Consider the following 12,280-nt stretch of genomic DNA (forward strand, 5'->3'; position numbering starts at 1 on the left):
CTTTGCTGTTTCCCTTCGATCAATATAACTGTGTATCCACTGCACTGACTGCACCTCCTGGATATTATTAAGTGTCAGAGTATTACTGTACCGAGTATTGCTGGGAGATGTAATGGATCAAGAGACGCGTGCTGTCTATAAAGCATTACACTGAATCTAATCCAACATTATACCAATCATTGGACCTGCATTTTAATCTTTCTCCTTTTCTCTCAATCTCCTTTTTTTCCCCTCCTTACTGCCTGTCTCTCCACATTTATTTCTTCACCCACCATTTCACCATTGAGTCTTTCCCTTACTCATTACAGTGATGTGAGATTAATTTAAGTACACGGACTTCCTACTAAACTAGTCTATCTCTGGGCTTTTTGGCCCTTCCAAGATGTCCATGCAATCTCCTCTGAAAGGAAAGAGGCTATTAAGCAGCCCTTCAAGAAAGGATGGAGGGAATCAAACCGAGGGCAATTGAACACAGGTAGACAAACAAATTCACACAGTGACACTGGGAAGAAATTGAGGTGTGTTTGTGTGTGCATGTGTGTGTGTAATGGCATTTCTTTAAATATGCCCTGTTAGTTCTCTCTTAAAGCATTCAACAAATACCCTGAATGTATGGTTACATCAGTTTTAGTGGATATGGCAAACATTTGATGGTGTGACACACTGTTTTCTGCTTCATTAGAGAACACAAACAACTATAACAGGGCTTTAACTGATTAAGTCCCAAAGTAAGAAATATATAATGTACCCTTACAGCAGCGGTGGGAGAAGTAGTCAGTAAAAGTCCTCATACTACACTGTGAAAATACTCCACTATAAGTAAAAGTCTTGCATTTAAAACCGTTCTTACATGAAAGTATTAAAGCAAAATGTACTTAAAGTATGAAAAGTGAAAGCTCTGGTTCCCTGTCAATGTTTTACTCTTATATCTGATGTGTTTGGATTAATGTTACTGCTGCATTATGCTGTAGATGTTTAAGGTTGAGCTTATTTTAAGTCCTTTATATACTGTTTGGTAGTTTTATCGAAAGCAATGCATCATATTCTATAAGATCATCATACGTTTGTGGAGTGGCTGCCCTGTGAGAACCATGTATCTCTGGAGTCAATTTTTCATGGCGTCATAAAAACAGCCCTGTTTCCAGCTTTGTGACGATGCATTTTCTAGCTGATACGAGAGGGTTTTTTGGAAGAGTTTATTTGCTTAAGAAAAAAGAGAATTTTCTCAACCCTTACATGAACACTACATCCTTCAGTTAATCAGAAAAAATCAAAATCACCAAATTTGGATACAGTGTCAAGTAATTACGATAGGCCCAGTGCACGCCATTATGACAGGCTCTAGTGCATGCAATCATGCACATATCGGCTTGTCCCATGATAAGAGATCCATCCACTGAGTGACAGCATACAGGTCGGCCAGTCTGGTCCCGTTGGTCAGTGTTTACTTATTCAAGTAACACTGGCGGTCCCGGAGAGTGAGTGACCTGACATGGTGTGTTGGTAAATTCAGTCTGACGCTCTACACTAAAATGAGAGCCCTGTTGGTTAATTACACATTCAATCCACTTGGCGCTCTGACACTCAGAGAGAGCGGCGCTCTGGATAACTAAACGGTACATACTGACAGCATTATGAATTTACGAACGGTCCAGTTTGCACTCCAGCACTTGCATCATCTTCCTTCACTGTCTAAAACAAGCCAACAGAACTTGCTGGCTAGAACTAGCTACTTTGCCTCCAGCTAAGCCCCGCCCACCGAAAACATCATACTGCTTACTAACAGTAAAAGGGTCTATAGTGGAGCATAAGTATAGACTTGCAGAAAGTAAAAATACTCAAGTTCCTCCAATTTGTATTAAAGTACAGTACTTGAGAAAATGTTAGTAATTACATTCCACCACTGCTATACAGTAGATGCCAACCTATGGGTGGCACTGTGTATCTTTAAATCAGGCTGACAAAAAAACCCTACAGGATTACATTAATGCAACTGTACTAGATACAGATTTAGCAATTGCAAACAAGTATAACTGATATGAAAACACTGATATAAGTAATTGTTTAGTTGTTCACAGTATTTGAAAATGCATCCAAAGCTAATCCAAAGTTGACACTGTGGCTCAAGGCTGTAGCAGAATGTATTGTAGTTGGAATGTGAACAGATCGGCCAAGCCACTCGCACTGTGATCTCGGACCGGGTGTAAATGCAAGATGTCGAGTTTGGCCACATTCTTAAAAAAAACATTTGTCCCATGACCTACCTACATACCTCTGTTGTCATATACTCTCACCATGCATGTTGTAGCAGTCCCTCGCGTGTATCCCACATTGCCTCCTTTAACCTGCCTGTTATATGATCAGTTTGTACTGGTTGGTTCACAACCAAGACCTGTGGATGATTTATTGTTTTAGTTTGCCTTTTTTGACCGAGTAAAACTAAAGCCATTTGGACAATGCTGGCATAAAATCATTTTAGCTGACACGCCTAAAATTTCAGGCTACTGTTCTCTTAGATTAGTCTGACTAAAACCAGACTTTAAAAATACACGTAAACATGTTAGCCTTACTGAAATTGTACTAAAGCGAATTTATCAAAGTGTTACTAATACATCCAGATAATGTGATTAGGAGCTGAAATACTCCTGCATGTATACAATCAATCTGACACAAACTGGCCGAGACCTTCAACGCATACCTCACAGTTTCCACCCTGGCCTTTGACCTGGAAGTCTAATGGCATTAAATGGGTAACAGAAGAAAAAGCTGGTAACGTAATGGCAAAATCTACATCAAGTGCTGTGCATTTTTTGACGGACAAGGAGACACAGTTCATGCTGTGTCAGCTGAGAGAGTTAAATATTTTAAAATACATGGCTAACTTGTTTGGTCTGTGACGTAATAGGTCAACCGGAAAAAGGTCCAATACTAACCGTTACTGTTACCGACAATTAAATGGGGCGTGTTATAAACTAAAGCTACTCATTGAAGCTGTTGTCATCCTACTTGGCTCTCAGCCACAAGAGCTGCAAAGCTGTTTTTTTTTTTGTTTTTTGTTTTTTCCCTTTGGTGAGGGAGGAGGGAGGGGCGAGGCAACCGCATTAGTGATGATGATTGGCTAAGGTAGACTAAGCTTTCATGGTAAGCCAATCAGAGGCAGTGTTCACTTTACACACAAACCACACACCTCACACACCTACACTAGCAGAGGTAAGCTGCAGCAATGGCAAGTCTGGAGGGAAAGTTGGTCTTTTCAAAGTGGACGTACAGACACTACTTTAATCTCCTTGAGATAAAAGGAAAGAACTTACATGTTAAGTGTACATTATGTCCCGGAGCGAAGTCTTTGTCCACGTCCGTTGTAAGCAACTCAAATCTGATGAAACATCTCTCAACGGCACACGCTTCTACAAAGCTAGTGGCCAAAAACACCGTTGTTGACACTGTTGATGATGATAGCAGGCCAGGTGTGGCTAACATGAGCTCCGCTATCGAAGAAGGACAAGGAGCCACGCCGTCCAAGCAGCTAAAGCTGGATTTTTCTGCTCCAGCTTCACAAAAACTTGTGACACAGACTGAACTGAATGGAATGATAGGCAGGTATGTTGTTGAGAACATGCTCCCGTTATCAACAGTTGACTCAGACTCCTTCAGAGCCCTCATTGGCAAAATACCGGGGAAAGCAGGTGCCGGTCCGCCATGCAGAAAGACATTTTCTCAATACATAGATGATGAGTTCGCTAAAATGAATGCCGAGCTCAAAAGGGGATTTGAAGAATTAGAATATGTCTCTACTACTGCAGACATTTGGACTGCACATAATAAAAGCTATCTTGGCGTAACTGCCCATTGGATACATCCACATAGCATGGAACCAAGGAAAGCAGCCCTGGCATGCAGATGATTTAAAGGCCGTCATACTCATGACAGTATTGCAACTGAGCTTGACAACATTCAGTCGTCCTATGGCATATACCACAAAATAACATCAACTGTCACGGATAATGGCTCTAATTTCGTCAAGGCCCTCAAAAAGTACCAGCCAGTCAACGAGGATGAGTCTGGGGATGATGAGGATGACGTGACTTTGATGATGTTGTAATTACTTTGCCGCCACATCAGAGATGTGCATCGCACACCTTAAACCTTGTTTCATGTACTGATATTGACAAGTGGATACTGTCAAGACCAGAAACAAAAGCGATATACAGAAGTGCTACATACATAGGCCTGTCGCGATATGCGATAAGTTGGTTAATTGCACGGTAAATTAAAAGGGAGACGGTAACTTTTCCGTCCACGATTAATTGCCATATTCATGTGTGTTTGTTTTCCTCGTCTCTCTCCACCAAAGAGACTGGACGACAAGAGCGTTCACTGCCGTGCATCATCTGGCAGCCAGGTGAGTTGGTTCATTAGCGTAATGAAGGGAGGGAAAGCTCTTGTCATAGAGTGTCTTTTTCTCTGAGGGGGAGGCAAGGCTATGGGCTACGCACACACACAGTGCGATCTTCGTGAGGTGGAGACGAGGCGGAGAAAAAAAAAAACAGTTAAGCATAAGAGAAAGACAGGGAACTTGTTCCTAACCAAATGCCATGGCCCCTGTGTGCGAGTGTTTTGGATTTAAACCAAATGACAGAGGGGAGCCCAGCAATTTGGACGAGCTGGTGTGCTGGGTTTGTTCTAAAACCATCTCAACAAAAAGAGCGAATACGACCAACTTAACTGCACACCTGAGAGTGAAAGACTGAGAGTCTGTTTTTTTGTATTTATTTATTTATTTAGATATTTTTACGTGTTATTTCGGATATTTAAATTTTCTTTTTTGCATTCCTAAATATTATAGTTAAATAAATGTTTATTTCTCTTTAAAAGGGTGTACTTGCATCATTATGCCGTTATTATCATTATATAAGTTTAAAAAATGGTTTAAAAACAGCAAAATTAAAATTAATTAAATTTATTAAAATTAAAAACACAATATTATGCAATATTATCGCTTATCCCAATAATTTCTGACGCAATTAATCGCCCAGCAAAATTTGTTATCTTGACAGGCCTAGTGCTACGACCAAATGCACAGCCTTATGGAACAAGGCTAGCCGTTCAACTGTGGCTGCAGACACTGTCGATGATGTCAATCGCAAGGAAGCTGCTAGTCCCTTGCACTACGAGATGGAACTCGTTTTATGATGCCCTTGCTCACATCTGTGAGATCCCTATAGTCGAGCTGAACACCATCTCCTCCAAGTTTGGGTTGAAAGCCATCACAGAACGTGAGCATCAGTTCCTCAGGGAGTACTGTATGGTAATGAAGCCACTAACAGTAGCCTTAGACATTCTTCAGGGAGAAGACAACTGTTTCCATGGCACACTCCTACCCATGCTGTAGACACTGATGTTCAAGACCCTGGACCTGAAGAGTGGTCTGCAAATCCTTGTCGACCTTCCAGAGGCAATTGTTATGGTAAGAACTAGTATTTATCTTTAGATATATTAAATACATCTATACATAATGAAAAAAATATAATGTAAAATTAAATATATTTATAAACATACTCATAATGTGTAATGCTGTGTGTGTGTGTGTGTGTGTGTGTGTGTGTGTGTGTGTGTGGATAGTCAGTATAATATGTCCTTTGCATTATATATCATTGCAGGCAATCAAAACAAGATTAGCAGAGGTGCTGGAAAGCGAGAATGCAGTCTTGGCTGCTGTGACTCTGCCCAGGTTTAAACTACGTTGGCTGCGGATCTTGGCTGCTGTGACTCTGCCCAGGTTTAAACTACGTTGGCTGCGGACACAGGACAGGAAGGACAAGGCCAAGGCAAGTCTGCTGGCAGAGTGCCGGAAAAGTGCTCGAGATGAAGACCAGCAAACAGGTGCTAACAGCACACCAACACGCACTGACTCAGCCACAGAGGATGAGTTCTTTTCCTTTGAGGATGAGGATGACACCTCTGCTACTGCCAAAAGTCAAGTCGCGGATTATTTCAAATCAGGAGCACAAGGGATGGACAGTCTTAATGGTAAAGAAAATTTCACTCAAATACAATGCAGCCGCTCCATCCAGTGCCCCCGTGGAGAGACTGTTTAGCCTGGGGAAGCTCGTCTTCACTCCAAAGAGGAACAGGCTCTCTGACCAGAAGTTTGAAAAGCTTCTACTTTTAAGATACAATCACTGGTTTAAAGGCTAAGATGGTCACAGTAGATGACTGGGTTGGCTGGGTGGATGAATGAATGCATGCATGCATGGATGGATGAGTGTTAGGAAGGAGCGTATGGATGGATAGATGAATGAATGAATGTTTAGGAGCTAAAGTTGGATTTGTAAAGTAATTCATATACTTTTTCAGTACTATTTTAAAAATACTTCATATTGTTAAACTGTTCCTTTTGTTTTTAAGAAAATACTTGAAGTACAGTATGTCCACCAGTTGTGTGAAGGTTTGATTTATTTAATTTACACTACAGAGAGTTAAAGCACTTCATAGTTAAACTGTTAACTTTTATTTTTAAGAAAATACTTGAACAGTACAGTATGTACAGAGAGTTAAAAGCACTTCATATTGTTAAACTGTGTATTTTTGTGATAAAGAAAATACTTGAAGTAAAGTATATCTACCAGTTGCGGTCTGTTGAGGTGCAATAAATATTAAAAGTTCTGTGTAAGTACCTGTCTATGCAGTTCTACTCTATGCAACTGGCTTGTGAAACCTGCTTAGAAAAAAATCCAAATACTCAGACATATTTAAACTTTAAAAAGAAAGAGTAAAGCAATAGTTACTTTCCCTGGTAACTAGTTACTTTTATAGTGGAGTAATTCAGTTACTAACTCAGTTACTTTTTGGGAGAAGTAACTAGTAACTATAACTTATTACTTTTTAAAAGTAACGTGCCCAACACTGCTGTTCTGTTTCCTGCTGCCTTTTGCCAATCAAGTATTTATTCATTTCTTACACTGCACTGTAACTTTTATTCTTGCACTTCATATCTTTCTTAGTATTTGTTTTGTTTAGCTTGGTTCTATTTTCTTTTAATTGCATTTAAATGTCCTTTTATCATGTGTTTCTTTAGCACTTCATCTCGATGCTTTTGATGTTTTATGTAAAGCACTTTGAATTGCCTCGTTGTTGAAATGTGCTTGATAAATAAACTTGCCTTGCCTTACTGTTGTGTTGTTTTCGGCAGCTGTTTTGCAGAAAGCTAGCTGATGAACAAAAAGGAGCATTTAGCAGCTAAAGACAGATATTTCCCTCAGAAGTTGGTAGGGACCAAAAACAGAGTTAAAAGAGAGAGAATATTGGACCCACGTTAGTCAAGTATCCAGAAACAACACTTCAAATATACAACAAGTTTGCACTGTAACTTGAAAACTTTGATAAGCACATGCAGCCCTGGTTTCCATAGTGTAGTGATTATCACGTTAGCCTAACTGGCAAAAGATCCCTGGTTCAAAACTGGGCGGACACAGGATTTCCAGTGGCAGTAGCTCAGTCTATAGGAACTTGGCTTGAGAATTCGTCACTTCAAGTCCACATCCAGACCAAATATGAAGTGTGGACTGGTAGGTGGAGAGGTGCCAGTTCACCTCCCGCCAAGGTTCCCCTAAGCAAGGCACCAACCAAGTGCTCAGAGTGCCTGTCCATGAGCAGCCCCCTCGCTCTGACATCTCTCCATTTAATGCTAGGTCCTGTTTGTACATGTGTGTGTGTAGTTCGGGCCTGTGTGTGTATGACAACAGAGTGAAAAAATCAAATTTCCCTTTTGGGGATTAATAAGGTGTATCTTCTCCTCCTTCTACAGCCCATTCACATTCCAAACACATCAAATATTTCCACTTGGTCAGTGACTTTGGTGTTGGACATGGATGCCAAAAGCCACGTTTCGCAGCGGTATAATACACCACTGGGTGGTGTCAGTTCATAAGGCAGCCGGACGGCACCTGTCGGGGAGGTGTGATACACCACTGAACAGCATCAGATTGAAACACTGCCCGTAACGATTTTATATAAGGAGCTGGAAATGGTAGGGGTGGTGGATGGGTCCAACACGCCGCGGACTTTCACCCAGGAGGCCGGTGTTTGCTTCCCATATGAAAGTTGAGCCAAACCATGATGTTTTTTTTTCTAAAAAAACCTTCGTTGCACAAGGAGTTGTTTTACCGACATTGTATGTTTATTTTGAAAAAGGCTGTATGCATCTAACGAGCAGATAACTAGCGCATTATGTGAAGACATGAACGGCACTGACAAAGTGGGGATATTTGATGAAAGGGGATGAGAACGTGCTGGTAAATAAGCATAGGTTTGCAGACTACTTCACCCTATCAACTTTAAAGGTGATGATATGTCTGTGTTGTGTTTACAACTTGTTTCCACTGCCCCCAAGTGGCAAAAAACTGTTATTGCTGGTTTAATATGTTTTTCAACGGCCCAAAAGAAATTAAGGCCAAAAAAAAAGTCTAGAAAATTTAATTTAATTTAGTTTATAACTGATTAGTCTCAACTGCTTATTGCACACTGATTCAGCACATTCAGTCTTGTATCTTTAATCCTCTTCCATGCAGACCACATCTATAAAGGCCCACGTACTTCCCACAGACTTGAACAGATGTGAAGCCTGCGGAACGGGATTCCCTGAGGAAGGACTCTGTTCGATGTACAGTGAAATCCCCCTGATTTATTTGGTCAATGTCTGCCTCATACACTCTCACTGTACAATGCATAAGGGCTACCTGAGGCATGAGAGGGAATTGATCTCCTGTCAGACTGTAACTGGGTCTCTCTCCTCTCAGATCACCTCTTCTCTGTTGTGATTTCTTCTACTGAGGAGATCAGCTCACATCGGTGAAGGGTGTAAATGGGTTCAAATATGTTAATTATTAATGAGAAAATTACCCCACCAAAGTCCATGTGGGGTTTTGTGTTTGTCTGAGCAGGTTTGTGCCAGACTCCTTTTCCTATGTATCACCTGTCGAAACCAGAATAGACTCAGGCCTTGAAGCTGCGTTAATGAACTGAGAATTTAATTAGAAATTCATATGTGAGAGATGATATTCAAACGATCACTAAACAATAGCTCTTTTAATTAACTCTGATCTCCTTTTTCTCTTACAATTAGCCTTATCAGTGTTCATTTAGCAAATATAAAAGAATATAGTGAAAAGAGATGAGTAGGCTGCGTACTCACAGATACAGAAGTCCAGAGAAATACACGCAGCTTCTAGAGGAAAGATGTTTTCTCTGCCCTCTGCCTGCCTTGTCTCTTCTAATGCGTTTATTCTTTTGTTTTGTTCCTCCTATTTCCTTGTTTTGTTCTGAATGATCTCCACTCGGGAGTGAAAATACAAGCTTAAAGCCAGGATGAATCATCAAGTTAATGTTGCCTTCCCCTAAAAAATAGCAGTCTCAGTGTGGCAGCCTGTCACATACATATATATGTACAAACCTACAGGTTTTTTGTAACAGCCGTGCAGCTGCATACAATGCTAAATCATACATTTTTTCAATAACGTGGCCAAATATCACAAAGGCACAGCCATTACTTCAATGTAGTCGCTAATAAATAAAATGACCCAAAGTCTTGTAAAAGTAAAAAGTCACTTGTATTTTGTTTTGAACTGCTCGTTTTTTTAGCCGCCCAGTTGCTAGAAGAAAATATTTGCATTGTATGTTTCTGCAAACTGTTATGTTTTATATGTAACATATCAACATTTCTAAAGTGGCATAGTTGAGATCGCGTGCCTCGAGTTTTGTTTCCCAGGAGGGGGAGGGGATGGTGGATGGCACGAGACCTGGGTGAGATTGATGCAGATCACAGCGGCATTTTCAGCGGTGATTGTGACACCAAAAGATCATGTTTTAAACTGAAACACACGTTGAAATGTAAAGTTTCAACATATCATAATAACTTACAAATGTTACATAGCTGTGGTTTACAGAAACGTACAATGCCACCATTTTTTCTGGCAATTGGGTTGTTTTTATAGTTTGTCAACCTAACTCCTCAAATACCACTGCTTGATCAATGGTTTGGATGTCAGATGCAGACGAGAAAAGCCATCCTTTCACAGCGGTATGACACACAACATCAGTTTATAATGTTGCCAGACAGCATCAGTTTGAAACGCCAGTGGAAAACAGTCTAACTTAAGGAGCTAGAGAGATCTTATAGAGCTGGTGGGGCGGGATGAGTGGTGTATAGGTCCAACAAGCGGTAGACTTTCACCCTGGAGCCTGGTGTTTGCTTCTTGTATGAATGTTGAGCAAAACCATGATATTTATTTCTAAACCTAACCACTAGCTTTTGTTCCCAAAACCTAACCAAGTGTATTTGTTGCAGACAGAAATAAACATGAATACCGTAAAACTTCAAATAAAAGCCTTGTTCCAATTAAATGGCCAGTTCCTTTTACTAGCCCAGTGTGGCTACACATTTTGACAAATAATCTGGGTGCCCAGCAGTTTTTTGTTTTTTTTTGTAAAATATCTTCGGATGCTTAAAAGCAGGTTGTAGGTTACCTTGAAATTATGTGTCCATTCCTTAATTACCCTGTGAGTTATACATATTCCTTTAGTCCATAAGGGTCCTCGGATCAGAAGAATCAAAATGGAATGAATTAAAGGCCTGTCTCAAATAAAGTGCCTGTTGAGTTCAGTGATTTAAGCAAATAATAGCCTGGGCTACTAATTGTTTTATGGTATGAGGTATTTTACTGAACCCGTGAAAAAGGAAGTGTGTTTTTAAAGACACAATGTATGTAACAGGCATAAATTGACACATCAGCGACAGACGCACCCACTGGCCAAGCTGCAATGTGATGAGTTGGGATGAGAACATGTTAATTTATCAGATTAGTTTTCATACTATTCCCATTCAGTGAAAACCACATTTTTTTTGCTGATAAAAGTGAAGAAATATGTGACGAGTTGGGAGGGAGAATATGTTGAGACTTTAAGTTATACATACCTGTAATTTTTAATTGTCATCACGAAAAGAAAGTGTGTGTCTGAATGGGTGTGATCAGAAGTTCACGTCCACATCACTGCAGCAAAGTGAGAAATCAGCAGAAACAAGCTTTGCAGCTGGTGTTACATTGCTCTTTAACCCTGTAATGATTTCTTAAATGTTTGGCAGAGCACATTTTGAGTTGTGATACCTTGTTGAAAGTTGTATTTAATTCAACCTCACTGAGCCATCTCAAGCACTTGGTTAAAGTATGTAAGACCCCCCATAAATCCCCAGGGGGCACTGCAGTTTCCAGGAGCAGGTCACTTCAGGTCTTCCTTCCTTCCAGGAAGTTCAGAGTGGAAAAATCAGTGTTGCCATGTGGCCTGTTTATGGTGAGTTTTGATGCAGACAGTTAAACTGAATGATGTAAATGCATGCACCAGAAAGAGCTTTATGACTTGGTATGTTTTACAGTATGTTCATGTGTACAGTCTGATTTTATTCAGTTGTTTCTTAGATGTTTTTTGATGAAACAAAATAACTGATCAGATAAATCAGCAGTGCTGATAAAATAAACTTTTTGTGAATGAACTGACCATGTCACTCTGATCAATTGAGTCTGTGCAACTTCTGCCTTCAGGTTGTGCCCACATTGAATTTTTTAGAAAAAACATTGTTTTCTTGTCTTTGAATATAAGTCAGCATACATTGGAGAACAGCAAGAAAAGGATACATCACCCAAAGAAGTTATGCCGTTTCAAAGCAGCAGAAGTCTTAAAATTTTAAAATTCAACTTAATGTTTTTTTTCAGGTTTATATTATGTATGAAATATTTATTTATCAGTTTTTACACATTGCTCTTGTCCATGAAAAGACTTCTAGATGTCTTTCGTGTCGTATAAAAACATTGCAGATTGAAGGTTTGCTTTAAATGGGCCTCTAAACTGCTTAGTAGAGACGCACAGTGGAATGTAATGAAATGCGTTTACTCAAGTACTCTATTTAAGTTCAACACCAATTCTCCAGTATGGGCGGCTGTGGCCGTTCAATCCACGGCTCCTCCAGTCCACATATCAAAATATCCTTGAGCAAGATACTGTGCCCCTCCTGCCGGCTGCTCCATCAGTGTGTGAGTGTATGAAAAAAACTGAGTAGCAGGTGGGACCTTGTATGTTAGCCTCGGCCATCAGTGTCTGAGTGTGTGTGTGAATGGGTGAATGTGACTCATGGAAAAGGTGCTATACAAGGGCAGGTCCAATGACCAGTTCCAAAAAAAGGGGACGCTGTGGAAAACGTCAATAAAGACCGAATGCAATAATAATAATT

The sequence above is a fragment of the Epinephelus moara genome, chromosome 3 (genome assembly GCF_006386435.1).
Source record: "Epinephelus moara isolate mb chromosome 3, YSFRI_EMoa_1.0, whole genome shotgun sequence".
Classification (NCBI taxonomy): domain Eukaryota; kingdom Metazoa; phylum Chordata; class Actinopteri; order Perciformes; family Serranidae; genus Epinephelus; species Epinephelus moara.